Source organism: Lepidochelys olivacea, assembly GCF_965140295.1.
Source record: "Lepidochelys olivacea isolate rLepOli2 genome assembly, chromosome: 4".
In the NCBI taxonomy this organism is placed as follows: domain Eukaryota; kingdom Metazoa; phylum Chordata; order Testudines; family Cheloniidae; genus Lepidochelys; species Lepidochelys olivacea.
The window spans coordinates 136077269-136092210 of NC_140414.1; positions in this window are offsets into that span (position 1 = coordinate 136077269).

The window sequence follows — 14942 nt, forward strand, 5'->3', positions numbered from 1 at the left end:
GATACTTGTCTGGTTTTAGTACATATATAGGAACACCACTGTGTCCATAGGAGTTCCCTAAGATGTGCCAAGAGTACTGGTTATTGTCTTACATCAACATTTTCCTCTCCCAGCTGCACGGAGTTTCTTAATTTGCACAAAACTCATGTATGCTGTCCCTGTTTCACGGGTGGCATTCCCTCTGATATCAGATGTTTTGTTTGTGGAACACATGCAGACTAAGGCATAAAAATGCACAGAGCAGTAAACAGAAGAGGATTTTGCTCTTATTCTGAATGTCAATAAAATGTTAAATTTGAGGGCAGCCATGTTGTACTGTGATCCTTTGAGATTCCCCACACTAAGCAAAGTTGGGCCAGGGTAGCACTTAGGAGATCTTGAATGTGCTAGAGAATTTGATGTGGCTTGGCAGTGGCATTCCCCACTCTAAATCAACATTGAACCAATTGTCAGGATCCCACCTAGGGCAGTCATGGCCAAGGGTGAGAGCAGGGGCAAACCTGAGGCTAGGAGTAGCCAAAGTGTTCATAGCCAGGTCCAGGCCAGGGTCAATATCAAGGGTCCAAATCAGAGTCAGGTTTCAGGGTCTGATCACGAGGAGAAGTCCAGGAATTCAAATGCAAGGAGCAGGACTGGTTGTAACAGCTACAGAAAATCCACACTTTCCCAAACACTTCTTGGCATGGCCCTTGGTTTTACATAGGGCAGGGTGCTAATCAGGAGCCATGGCACTCTGTCCAACCCTTGAGGTGGAACGTCTCCTGGGCTGTGTCCACAGCAGGTTATGGGAGGTGGAGTGCAAGCTAGTTGCAAGTGCTGCTGTGTGGCAGCCTGGTGACATCAGCTACCTGGGAACTCTAAGGTCTGGGTTCTAGACCTGCGGGGCCTTATCCCAATGCCTTGATATGATGCTAGGGGACACTGAGTTGCTGACTGCTAATCTTCCATAAACATCTCATGACACTTATTGTGTTAACCCTTGTGCCCTGAGCGAATTCCAGCTTACGGTTTTTCTCCCTGCAGTTCTGATTGTACATGGTATTTCCCTGCATATCCTGAAGTAAAGTGTTGTAGGTGATGCTAAACATCGGATGCACTTACCCAAAACGTAGCTCCACTAATCTCTGTGGTCTTCTCCTACTTCAGAGAGGGACGCTGATTTTCATCTGTGCCTCAATCTGGTTTCTGGCTTCTATTTTGTTTTCCACCTGCCAACAGTTGTGCTCCTATTTTTGTGCTGGCATTGAGTTGCCTGTGCAAACAGGTGGTTAGATGGCTAACGACCATTACTATCAGTACCCTGAGAGTATGCATCTGCAGGTGCAGTTGTTTGGAGGTTCAAAATTGCTCCCACAAAAACAAAGGCCATTGCTGAAAATCAGACCCTAAGTGTGCACAGTCAGTTAAACATGTCATTGCAGAATGCTGAGGGAAAACGTCTGACAGGGAAAATATACGCTGGTGACTGAAGGTGGAGGAGAAAATAGTGTTAATCACAAATACGAAAGGCGTCATGACACAGATATCACTTCATTATAAGTGGAGCTGGTCGCACCACCTACCATTAAGGTGCCTCAACACTTCCCATTGTAAGACCCTGTTTTCAGTTGCTTATAACTTTGGTAAACTTCAATCCTCTGGGCTGAAGTTTTCCAAGCTGGGTGTCTCTCTGAGACTAAATTTTTTGGAAAATTTCAGCCAAAATAGTCCACCCATTTCTGAACATGATGCAAAGGAAAAATGTTTTAAAATGTTTTTCAATATTAAAAAAATTGGCAACTTTTTCTTTGGCATTTCCTAACTGTCGAGTTCTTGACTTTGCCAACTTCAGATAGTTATTTTAAACTTACTGTTTTTTTGTGTTTATAATGTATATATTTAAACAGAACACTAAGTATGACAAATCTCAGCAGGTTTCACATCTCAAAGAAATCTAATTTTTAGTCCTGATGAATAACATTACATTGTTTGAACAGAAACTGAGTGATGTTGCAAATAGACATGAGCTGACAGGATGCAGCATCTTAGAACAAAATATGTTTCTTCCTTTTGTAACAGAGCAAAAAATAATGTAATCGGTGGGTGTATCTTTTGTGGATTCCAGTCAGAAGCTCTGTTTACTACCCAGCTCTCCTCAGATTTTAATAGGCCTCTATCTCAGGACAGGTATGAGTGGAACTGCTGTCTCTCATTTCTTCCCTCTTATTCTTCTGCTGCTGCCACCCTGTGAATAGCTTAGTGTTAAGAGATGGGATAGTAACATCAGAGGCAATTCACCACCTCAGGAATAAAAGAGAAAAGCTGGGAGAAACTTACTGGGAACACAAAACACCCGCTGGCTAGGGGATGGGTGGGCTCTGCTGCAAAATGACCACCTAAGGCCTGCAGCTACTTGTCTCTCCTGGATTTAATGGATCAGTTTAGTAGAAGAGCACATCGGAAAAGGCTCCTATAAGAAGGTTAATCCCCAGTAAAGAGTCCATTAGTGACCAGGCAGTTCCAGAGAAAGCATTACCCAGGCAATGACATTCACTGGCAAATTAAACGTTGTAGTGAGGGGAGGGGAGTATTTCTTTTTCTTTTAACTTTGTTGCTTTTCAATTTCATTCTTCTTACGTCATGAGACTGAGTCAATGGGAGCATCCAATTTACTAGCATTGTGCTATTCAGTATTCTGTATACCTCAGCCAGATCCCTGTGGTGACTGATGATGCAGAACTACGAAGCACTATTGTTACTCTAAGCATTGTGCACGTCAGTGTGAGAGTCTGTCTACATTATGCTAGGCCAGAGCAAATCACAGCGATCGCACAACAATCATACCAGCCTGAAACCAGACTGAAAATTCTCCACACAGGTGCCACAAGTCTCCCTTTTTTTCTCTTTTTTGATACAGACTAACATGGCTGCTACTCTGAAACCACACAGGACTGTATGTTGCCATTCAGACTTCAGTACCATGGACAGGTAATTGAGCACGTTACCAGACAGAATAAAGTCCGAAGGGTGTTATAGCCCTGATCCAGCAAAGCACTTAATCATAGATCTCAATGGGACTACTCACATGGTTAAAATTAAGCCTGAGGGCTATGTTGGATAGGAGCCTATATTATTAGCAGCAGAAATCTGAATGGGGTACTAACAGAGTTTAATTGCCTGGCTTTTAACTGTCCCTGTGTTGTATAGGTCTTGGAAATGAGACCAGGGGAGGAAAAAGATATAAAATATAGAAAGGCTCTGATAGTTATATGAGGCAAACTAGCTATTATTTAAATATCAAGTTATTTGTTGCTTCTATACCTTGATTTGAGTTTCTGTTTTATTGATGGCTCCATGTATTAGAGTTAAGAGCTTGTTTTAGGCCATTTTAAGAAGTTAATTCCTTAAATGAATTTCAGTACAGTGGGCTAAAGTTTGTTTGCCTTAATCACACATTTAGTCTCATTTCATTCAGTGGGACTACCTGCATGAGTATGGAGGTCAAGATTTGGCCAGATGAAGTCAACTAAAGGAGAGGGAAGTCTGGTCTACTGGCCAGAGCACAAAACTGGGAGCCAGGAACTTCTGAGTACTAATTCTGGATCTGAAAAATGATCTCCAATATTCTACTGTTGTCTAGAAAATAGTTTGTAACCTACTGGAAAAGTGGGTGTTTTAGTCCTTCTAGTAGCTGGTCCACACTGACAATAACAATTACTCTTGTAGCTCAAGTGGTAGAGTTCTGTGCTGGGGGTGGTAAGGTCTGCAGATGAGCCATGCGAGAGGACCTTAGGGTTGGATGTGATAGGACATGTTTTTCCAGTTTTATTTTTTTCAAAAAACATATGGTTATTTCATTCACACAATGAGAAAGCATCCTTAAAAACAGATTGATAGTTCAACACATTATAACCTGTCACTTATGGGGCAATAAGCAACCAGTTACAAGTATTCCATATTTTGGTCATTTGTCACACATTTTGATTGCTGGTGTCAAATGCAGGTTTGAAGACTGAGAGAGGCACTGGGTCCAACAAACAATTAAGCAATAACAAAGATGGTATAGTAAGTCTGGCTTCCTTCATTTTCTGGCAGTACGCAAAGCTGCTGCTTCCTGAGACTGAGTGTAAAGGTTGCCATGCAGTCCAGCAAACAAATTATTATAGCAGCTGATTCTCTTGGGGTGAGAAAAGCATGAGTCAGATGGAGTGCAATCTGCTAAGATTATGAGATGCGTTACCGCTCAGTGTTATGCAAGCAGCAAAAGGGAACATTAAATATTTCAAACAATGAGCTTGCAGAGACAGGCAGGATCAAAAAGGACATTGAGATTTCAGATTTCAGATGAGGGCTTCATCTAATGGCCAAAGGGCTCTCCCTAGCAGGAACCTTCTGGGAAATCTGTTTTGAGAGCCCAGTGTCAGGCTGCGTGTGTCTAGCTTTTTAATGGAAATAACAATGGAGTGCTTGAGAATGGTGCTGAATGTTTACAGGTCAGTCACAGGACAGGCAGCCCCAGTGTAAACCGCGCCACAGGAGCCTACTTTGGTGCCTCAGTCCTGACTTGCCTCTAGCTGTACGTCTACACTAAGCGGTAGGGGTGTGATTCCCAGCTGCCATACATATACTTGGACTAGCTGTCATCAAGCCAGCACTAGGATAAATAGCAGGGTAGCCTCATTAGCTCAGGCGGCAGCGAGCAGCAGCGCAGGCTAGCCGCCCCGAGTACAAACCGGTCTGAAACTGGTGGGAAACTTGACACTTTCTCAGGGTGCCCAGGACTGTGAGTCACCTGGTGACCTACCTGCCTTCGTCAAGAGAGAGATTTGCTGGTGCTAAACCGAGTGTCAGCTCCCTGACAACTCCAGTCTGCTACCCACCCAAACAATCTCCTCTGGGCTATCTAGCCCTTATTTTACCTTGTGGGTCTAATAATAGCTGCCCCCCTGCCCCAAGCCCCCTTTGAAGTGTTCTGCTTTAGTGTCCAGCCCCTTATCCTCTGGACACTCACAGAAGTACCAGGTCTTCTGTCCCTCCCCCCCTCTCCCTGCCTCCCCAGGGACAGCATACGCACCATCTTGAATGGTTCAGCCCAAGATCAGCTCTTTGTATAATACCACAGCACTGAGTTACATTTATAGTGAAAACAATCATATGTTTTTTTATCAAAGGTTACGATTTAAGAGCTAGCGAGTAAGGATAATGGAAACAGAAAGGTTACGTATAAAATATTTCATAACATGCTGTCTAGAGATTAAATTTAACAGACTAATCTCCTGTCTGAGGAAATTTATCTCACCCCAATGTGCTTTCCAGCACTTCCAACCAGGGCAAGTTGGGATCCCTTTTTCACGAGTTTAATCGCATTGCTCAATTTCACCCTCAGGTGCAGGATAAAGAAGTGTCTTTTTGCCTTCCTCTTTTATTTCCCAAAGTTCATTGTTTGCCCCCAGAGAAAGGGCAACCTTCTGTGGTTTGTTCTCAGGTGTGCTCCTTTCCTGTTGATTCAGGGGCTATGTAAATGGGGCTTCCACTGTGTTGGCTTACAATACTTCATTTACATTTCAGCAGAGCTAGACCTCTTACCACTTGTCTGAAAGAAACCTGTTTTTTTCTTTGGTGCCAGACTTTAAAAACATATTTTCAGTACCTATACACAACTCCTTAAATGTCGTCCATACCTACAGTTCTGAGGATGAGGATGACACAAGCTTTCATTGGATACCTCACAAGACATCATTTGTGGATGAATACCATGCAAGGGGTGTGCTAGATGTAGTGAGTTTGTCAGGCCTGTTCGGAGTTACTGTTACACAACCGTGAACCCTTTGAGAGTTGGCACTGAGGGGTTCTTCGCACCACAGAATGTAGTTGGCATGGCTAAGCTGGGCCTCCACTGCCACCACTCACGGCTACTTATACTCATGCTAGCTTGATGTGTACACAAGCTGGGAGTCATGCCCCTGGCTCATAGCGCAGATAGAGCCTAAGGGTATGGGTCACAGTCATTGTGTGGTTTTGTGCATTGTCCATCCCCTATTGTCCACAGTAAAACCCCTGAAGCATGTTTCTCACATTGAGTAGAGGATGAGCAGCCCTAAATGTCTGAGTGAGGGGGGTAACTAAACACCTAAGGCTGCAGCATGCCTCTGTAACCATGCCGGTTTGCAGTGTGGACAGTGTTAAGGAGCTTGGATCTGGACTCGATTCTCAGTAGTTCTCCACTTCCGTTCCTGCAATGCGCTGAACTCTTTTCTTCCTGACCCCCTAACCTGATCTATAAAGGTCCCTGTCCCCCGCATGCACCCGGAGTAGCATGCTGCACTGACCACCTCCGAACAGCTTCCTGCTACACACTATTTTTTTCACAGCAATACCCGCTTGCCATGGAGGAATTTCTGAGCGCAGCCGATTGGCCCACAGATGATATCTGGGTGCTTGTCAACATCTGGGCAGAGAACACTGGGACGTGTCACTCCACATTCTTTATGAAAATATGCTTATGATATGAATGTGACATAACTGAGATATACATTATGCAAGATGGCTCGTGTGAGATATCATTGGAAAAGTTATGATTTACTGAAAGCAATTATCCAATGTGTATGCCTGTATCATTTCTGTATCTGAAGTTAGGAATATTGACTATGTATCTGTATTTCAACTATGCTACTTTGAGTGACGCCCACCGCTAACACGACAGGTACAACAATGGAAAAGCCAGACAGGGTGGATGGCCCATCAGCGAGGAAAATAGACTGAAAAGCTTGGCCTTCCTGTGGACGCTCCATACTGCCACTGACTTATGGTCGCTGTAATCCTACAGAGTCAGGTGGTCTTGTCACCTGACACTAATTACCTGGGACTTCTTGTAACTTTCCACTGTAAGGGGAGTGGGGTCAAGTTTGGGAAACAAAGGATTCCTGCCTTATGTAAATCCTATTTAGGGGTGGGGAGTAAGGCAAACAGCACTCCTCCTCTCCATGGCCTGTCTGCCCAAGAAGAAGGAGTGCAAAAGGGAAGGCAAGGGGGGAGTCCAGACTGAGACAGGGGTCCAGTCTGAAAAGGAATATAACTGGAACTCTGAACCACAGAAACTTTGCAAACTGCCTGCAGCAATATCTAGGGTGAGAAATAATATTTATAACCAAATTCTTTAGAGAAACTAGCTTAGTTTGCATGTTTGATTTCATTTGCTTAGTAATCTGCTTTGTTCTCTTTGTTACCCCTTTTACCACTTAAAATCTGCCTTTTATAGTTAATACAATTTGTTTTGTTTATTATTAGACCCAGTTTCTGTAATTTTAAACTAGGGGAGGGGGTAAGAAGTGTGCAAACCTGCGTCCACATTGAGGGAGGGGCAAATTTCATAATGTATCTTTGGGTCTGCACTCCGAGGGAGGTGGACATTTGAGTGCTGGAGCAAGTCCCTGAAGCTGAGTCTTCCCAGAGCTGATCTGCAGCTGGGTGTGGCCCTGCCTGTGTGTGTGTTAGAGGAGGTTTTAAGAGCCTGGCTCAGCAAGACAGGTTAAAGGGGGCCCATGCTGGCAGAACAGGTAGACTCAGTGGTATCTCAGCACATCAGGTGGCTTCCCAAGGGGTCCAACCCCTTACAAACACCACTGTGATGACTCTGGGCAATGGAAGTAAGAGGAAAATCTGACACTTTCCTACTTCCATCTCCCAGAGGCATCACCACCATACTCCATTATTGGAGCAGTAGGAATATTCATATTTCCAGTGATATTTCAGAGAGGCTGGTGTGGGCGGGCAACTACCATGCAGCAAAGCAGTTCAGGGAATGAAGGAAGCATCTGAAGTTCCTACACAGGAGGTCCAGGGCTCCAGCAATCTCTACTGGCAGGGGATATTGTATGTCAGTACAGTCTGGCAGGGGATATTGTATGTCACCCTTCTATAAGGAACTGGATCAGGTGCTGTCCAACACCCTTTTGTTGAGCCTGAAGTGGTTCATGATGTCCTTGTAAAAGCAACAGTATTTGCAGTATTTTCATTCCTCTCTGCACTGTCCCTGTAGAGATCCATGCAGCAAACCCTGGCCGGAGCAGGGGAGTGAAACCGTCCCTTCCCTCTGACTTAGAACCGCAGTGCAGAGTCTCTTTGAAGTTGCCTAAACCAAAAGCTTCAGGTGCTGAGCTTTCTCCCTGTAACTTTCCCAAAGAAAGACTATCTCCACACTTTGCTCTGTCCCAGCTGAAACCCATGCCAGCTAAGCCTGGTGTGTGGGGTGGTTCAGTGTCCAGTTTTGTGGACACTGAAAATCATTACAGTACCCCTGTTCGGTTGCTTGAGTCAAAAGCATGTGTTGCTGCATGGGATTTTCAAGGAAAGCTAATGCGTGTCTTTCTCCATCCCTCTCCATTCCCCTGAAGTTTGGCAGGCACCGGGGGTGCAGGGCATTCTGGGTCAGCCAGGGTGTTGTGTGTGCTGGAGTCATAGTTTGGGCCCCCTTTCCCCATCATAGCAGGGAATATAAGCTATTTCCGTGTTTGTGTTTTCCCAGTCCTCCAAGCATATTTCAGCAAATGTATCATGCAGTAGAAACTCCAGCTAGTTCTTGTGATTCACCAGCAGTGGAAATCTACTTGGGCTACCATCATAGCTTACCAAACCCCACCATTCGGAAATATGTAGAGGGGTGATCATTAGCAGAAACATCTCTCTGGATCCCCAGCACAGTACTGGAAAGCCACCTGCCTTTTCCATTTTGGTACTTTGAAAACTGCAATGTTCTCAAGATGTTGGCCAGGCTTTAAAGGAACAAAATAGAAAATGGCAACGTGGCCCCTAGAACTAATTTCCCTACTTCACTACAAACCCTTCAGAAGTTACTAACATTGAAAATTCATAAAATCCACTTGATACAGTAGTAAGATTTTTAATAGTTAAAAACAGTAATAATTTTTTCTCACCATTATTTGTAACTGCTGCTTCCTCGTGGGAATGTAAAAGTTGGTTGAGAACGAAGGCTGTGGAGACAAATTATATACCTGGAATGCTCAACAGAATCAACATTATGGCCTTCTCCAGCAAAATCATGTTATGTGGAAGGATTTCTCAGCTATTTCCCGAGGACTTTTTAGCTTTTGACATGGTCTCCCACAGTATTCTTGCCAGCAAGTTAAAGACGTATGGGCTGGATGAATGGACTATAAGGTGAATAGAAAGTTGGCTAGATAGTCGGGCTTAACGGGTAGTGATCAATGGCTCCATGTCTAGCTGGCAGCCGGTATCAAGTGGAGTGCCCCAAGGGTTGGTCCTCGGGCCGGTTTTGTTCAATATCTTCATAAATGATCTGGAGGATGGTGTGGATTGCACCCTCAGCAAGTTTGCAGATGACACTAAACTGGGAGGAGAGGTAGATACGCTGGAGGGTAGGGATAGGATACAGAGGGCCCTAGACAAAGTAGAGGACTGGGCCAAAAGAAATCTGATGAGGTTCAACAAGGACAAGTGCAGAGTCCCATGCACCGCTACAGGCTAGGGACTGAATGGCTAGGCAGCAGTTCTGCAGAAAAGGACCTAGGGGTTACAGTGGACGAGAAGCTGGATATGAGTCAACAGTGTGCCCTTGTTGCCAAGAAGGCCAATGGCATTTTGGGATGTATAAGTAGGGGCATTGCCAGCAGATCAAGGGACGTGATCGTTCCCCTCTATTCAACATTGGTGAGGCCTCATCTGGAGTACTGTGTCCAGTTTTGGGCCCCGTACTACAAGAAGGATGTGGAAAAATTGGAAAGAGTCCAGCGGAGGGCAACAAAAATGATTAGGGGACTAGAACACAAGACTTATGAGGAGAGGCTGAGGGAACTGGGATTGTTTAGTCTGCGGAAGAGAAGAATGAGGGGGGATTTGATAGCTGCTTTCAGCTAACTGAAAGGGGGTTCCAAAGATGATAGATCTAGACTGCTCTCAGTGGTAGCTGATGACAGAATGAGTAGTGGTCTCAAGTTGCAGTGGGGGAGGTTTAGGTTGGATATTAGGAAAAACTTTTTCACTAGGAGGGTGGTGAAACACTGGAATGCGTTACCTAAGGAGGTGGTGGAATCTCCTTCCTTAGATATTTTTAAGGTCAGGCTTGACAAAGACCTGGCTGGGATGATTTAGTTGGGGATTGGTCCTGCTTTGAGCAGGGGGTTGCACTAGATGACCTCCTGAGGTCCCTTCCAACCCTGATATTCTATGATTCTATGACTAAAATATAATAATTTTTCTCTTTGAATTAACAGGACCTGCAGCTCCCAACAGCAAGCCCATTCCAACAGGAGGGCTGAAGCAGAACCCCAGAGAGGAGGGCATGGGCAGAAATAGGAGCAGGGCTATAGAAGACCTGACTGCTGAGATGGAGAAGAGGAGCCAGAAGCACTTGGATTTCTTCTGGGCAAGACAGGACCATTCCCTTGCCCAGGAGAAGACTGGCTGGCTGATTTTTGGAGGAGGAAAGGCATAATAAGTAATGGGCGCATTCTCTTAATGGAGTGATTAGTAAGGCTGGTGGCTGACAGAGTACAGCACCCATCTGTTGCCAAAGCCCCAGCTCTAACCTATCAAGTGCCTTCTCATGCTCCTCTGCCATTGGCTGCCACTATGGAACACGTACGTCCTCCTACAGAATCCCCTCTGACTGGAAAGAAGGACAATGCTGGGTCTTCTGGAATCCAGGAACAACAGCTTGTACCAGACCCCAAAACTCCTTGGAGGAGATGTACCTGCATTTCCCCAAGAGACATTTTCACCCAGTATTCACCCCTTCTGAGGAGGAGGAGAAGGGGAAGGGGACCAAAGGCAATAAATGGTGGGTGGTGTTCATTGTGCTCAAGTCATTTTTACAAAATACATTGTTCTGTTTTGCATGATATTGCAGTGACAATGTTTTTCTAATAATTTTACTTTTGCAGTTTTGTTACTGCTTTATACATTGCCCCTATTTACTGTAATTCAAAGGTGTTTTCCTCTGACAATAAAGAACCATCTGCTATCTCTTAGTATTAAAGTTTACAGTTTGTCTGTTTCCCCTCTCATGAGTATGACCTTCCTTGTTGTTTGGGCTCCACATATGGACAGTAAAAGGTGGAATCAATGTCTTTCTTTGTTAACGTGTTTATTGATCATCTAGACAAAACAAGAGAGAGAGCGAGCAGTGAGCGTATAAACAATACAGCCGCTAGCATCAACAGCAGCTAACCAACACCAACCCGATAACACAAAGTGGTTGCCCAGAAATAATTGCCTTACTTAATGTGTGCACTCTGACACGTGGGGACGGATAGCAAACATCATTAACAGCATCTCAAAATGGAACAAAACAATCATAACGCTACATAGGTCCCTAAATATTGCCCCTCATTTAGACGTACAACAGACACAAGGATAGGATGGTAGGGCATCCCATGGCATAAGCAAAAGGCTGCTATCATCTTCTCTCTTCCTGCTGTGCCATGATGCGTGCACATATGGTGTCCCTAATTTCCTTTGCCTACTAAGACCCAAGACCTGTATGCATATATTTTGGATTTGGCTGCCTGGTAAACAGTTCTCAAACCAGATCTGTCCTGAGCTCACTCGGGACAGAAACACTCTGCTGGGTGCTCACAAATGTTATGGAGCATGCAGCACGGCACTATTATTATAACTAAGCTTTTCACATTAGCATCAAAACATATCTGTAAGTATCTCCAACGAGCTTTCAGCTTACCAAAAGCTCATTCCATGACCATTCTGCAGCTACTTAGTTTGAACATGAAATTCCTTTTCCCAGGGTCATTGTCGCAGGGCAGAGGTATAAAACCTTTGAGTGCCCTGCTAAAGAGCCTGCTCCCCCCTGTTTCCACATAGGGTGGCTGGGTATATGGGCCCGGACCCTTAGCAGGGAGCCCAGCTGCAGGCCCTAATGAGGGCAGGCTCTGTGTGATCTGCTGAGCCTAGTGGAACCAGCTGGGTTGATGACTGGGAAGGCATATAAACCCAGGGAAGATCTCAGGACGGGGGCGAGCCAGGCAGGAAGATAGGAGGGTTGAGGCTCTGTCTCTGCGGGCTGACACAAGCCTCAAAGACCAGAGGACGCAGTGAGGGATCGGAGCAGGGACAGGCGTTGGGGGAATTGGGACTGTACAGCCACTGTAAATAAAAGAATACAGATGAAGCACCTGCAAGAGGCATCTGAGACCCTTTCTTTGGCCAGCCCAAGCACAGGGCACAGCAACAAGGGGAAAGAAACTTGTGCCTCCCTGTGACAGACATAGACAACAGGGAATGGTTTCATAAGCCAAGTCATGAGCAGGTATGCAAAGTCCCCCAAAATAACAGTTGGAGCAGATACACTATACAGGACAATTTTGTTTGTGGGAAATGAAGTCCCCATTTCCACTTTAATTTACAATCCTGATCTCCTCAGCACACTTGTGTCATGAACCTTACCAGTGCACCCCACTTCAGTGTTCATAAATCTGCCTCTGTGGTCCACAAGACCTTGCAGAACAATGGAATAGAGTAGAACCTCAGAGTTATGAACACCTCAGGAATGGAGGTTGTTCGTAACTCTGAAATATTCATAACCCTGAATGAAATGTTATGGTTGTTCTTTCAGATGTTTACAACTGAACATTGGCTTAATACAGCTTTGCAACTTTACTGTGCAGAAGAAATTTCTGCTTTTAACCATCTTAATTTAAATTAAATAAGCACAGAAACAGTTTCCTTACTTTGTCAAATCTTTTTTTAAACTTTCCCTGTATTTTTTTAGCCATTTATATTTAACACAGTTCTGTACTGTATTTTTTTTTTTTTTTTTGGTCTCTGCTGCGGCCTGATTACGTACTTCCAGTTCCAAATGCGGAGTTTGGTTGACCGGTCAGTTCATAACCCTGGTGTTCGTAACTCTGAGGTTCTACAGTAGTACCCTTTGCTGTTCACGTATTCACTTGCCCCTTATGGTGGGGCAAACTACTGGGACATGAGTTCCATCAATGAGTTCCATCAAACCCAAAACTAGCTATTTTTTCGGGAATGTTACTTACACCAACCACCCATGGGTTAACCACAGTGTTATTTGCCTCACAAACCACGACCACTACAGTGGACCTCCCACCCCCAGATTGGTTGGACATGGACCTATAGCTGTCCGAGATACTTAGCACCACAGGGCAATACCAACCCACTTCTCAAAAGGTATGGCTCCCTTGAATTGAGTGTTCTGGTGCTCAAGGGTTGGTGCAAGTTCCTCTCACACCTCCAGGAAGGTCCTGTTTCTCATGAGTAAGGCTATGATTCAGTCTTGGGTATTTTTAGTAAAAGTCATGGACAGGTTATGGGCAATAAACAAAAATTCATGAACTTTGACCTGTCCATTACTTATATGAAAAATACCCATGATTAAATCTTGGGGGAGAGGTGCTGGGGAAATGGGGGGAAGAAGGGGGCTGCTGCTGGCGGGGGCACCCGGTGCCAATGGCACCAGTTGCTTGGGGCTGTGGACCGTGGCTGCTCCGGCTGGCCACCCAGGGACCACAGCCAGTGGGCCGGGAACTGCTGCACAGGGCCACAGACTGCGGCTGCTCCGGCTGGCCCGGGACTGCTGCCGGGCATCACCAGAGCAGTGGCTGGTCTGGCTGTCCCTGGGGCCACTCCAGCCGTGGAGATTGTGGAATCTCCATCACTGAAGATCTTTACGAGCAGGTTAGACAAACACCTGTCAGGGATGGTCTAGCTAATACTTAGTCCTGCCATGAGAGCAGGGGACTGGAGTAGATGACCTATCAGTGTCCCTCCCAGTCCTGTGATCCTATGATTCTATGATTCCTGTGGGCTGGCCAGTGACTGAAAAGGGCCAGGGAATGGAGGTGGGAGTGGGGATTCCCTGGGGCTGGCCAGTGACTGACAGGGGGCAGGGAATGGATGGGGGTAGGGGGATTCCCTGGGGCTGCTCAGTGTCTGGCCTGGGGGCAGGGAATGGATGGGGGAAGAGGGATTCCCTGGGGCTGGTCAGTGACTGACAGGGGCCAGGGAATGGATGGGGGGGGGGATTCCCTGGGGCTGCTCAGTGACTGACAGGGGCCAGGGAATGGATGGGAGTAGGGGGATTCCCTGGGGCTGCTCAGTGACTGACAGGGGCCAGGGAATGGATGGGGGAAGGGGGATTCCCTGGGGCTGCTCAGTGACTGACAGGGGCCAGGGAATGGATGGGGGAAGGGGGATTCCCTGGGGCTGCTCAGTGACTGACAGGGGCCAGGGAATGGATGGGGGGGGGATTCCCTGGGGCTGGTCAGTGACTGAGGGGCCGGGGAATGGATGGGGGGGTGGATTCCCTGGGGCTGGTCAGTGACTGACAGGGGCCAGGGAATGGATGGGGGAAGCGGGATTCCCTGGGGCTGGTCAGTGACTGACAGGGGCCAGGGAATGGATGGGGGGGGGGGATTCCCTGGGGCTGCTCAGTGACTGACAGGGGCCAGGGAATGGATGGGGGAAGGGGGATTCCCTGGGGCTGCTCAGTGACTGACAGGGGCCAGGGAATGGATGGGGGGTGGGATTCCCTGGGGCTGGTCAGTGACTGACAGGGGCCAGGGAATGGATGGGGGCGGGGGGATTCCCTGGGGCTGGTCAGTGACTGACAGGGGCCAGGGAATGGATGGGGGGGGGATTCCCTGGGGCTGGTCAGTGACTGACAGGGGCCAGGGAATGGATGGTGGGGGGGGGATTTCCTGGGGCTGGTCAGTGACTGACAGGGGCCAGGGAATGGATGGGGGGGGGATTCCCTGGGGCTGGTCAGTGACTGACAGGGGCCAGGGAATGGATGGGGGGGGGATTCCCTGGGGCTGGTCAGTGACTGACAGGGGCCAGGGAATGGATGGGGGGTGGGATTCCCTGGGGCTGGTCAGTGACTGACAGGGGCCAGGGAATGGATGGGGGGTGGGATTCCCTGGGGCTGGTCAGTGACTGACAGGGGC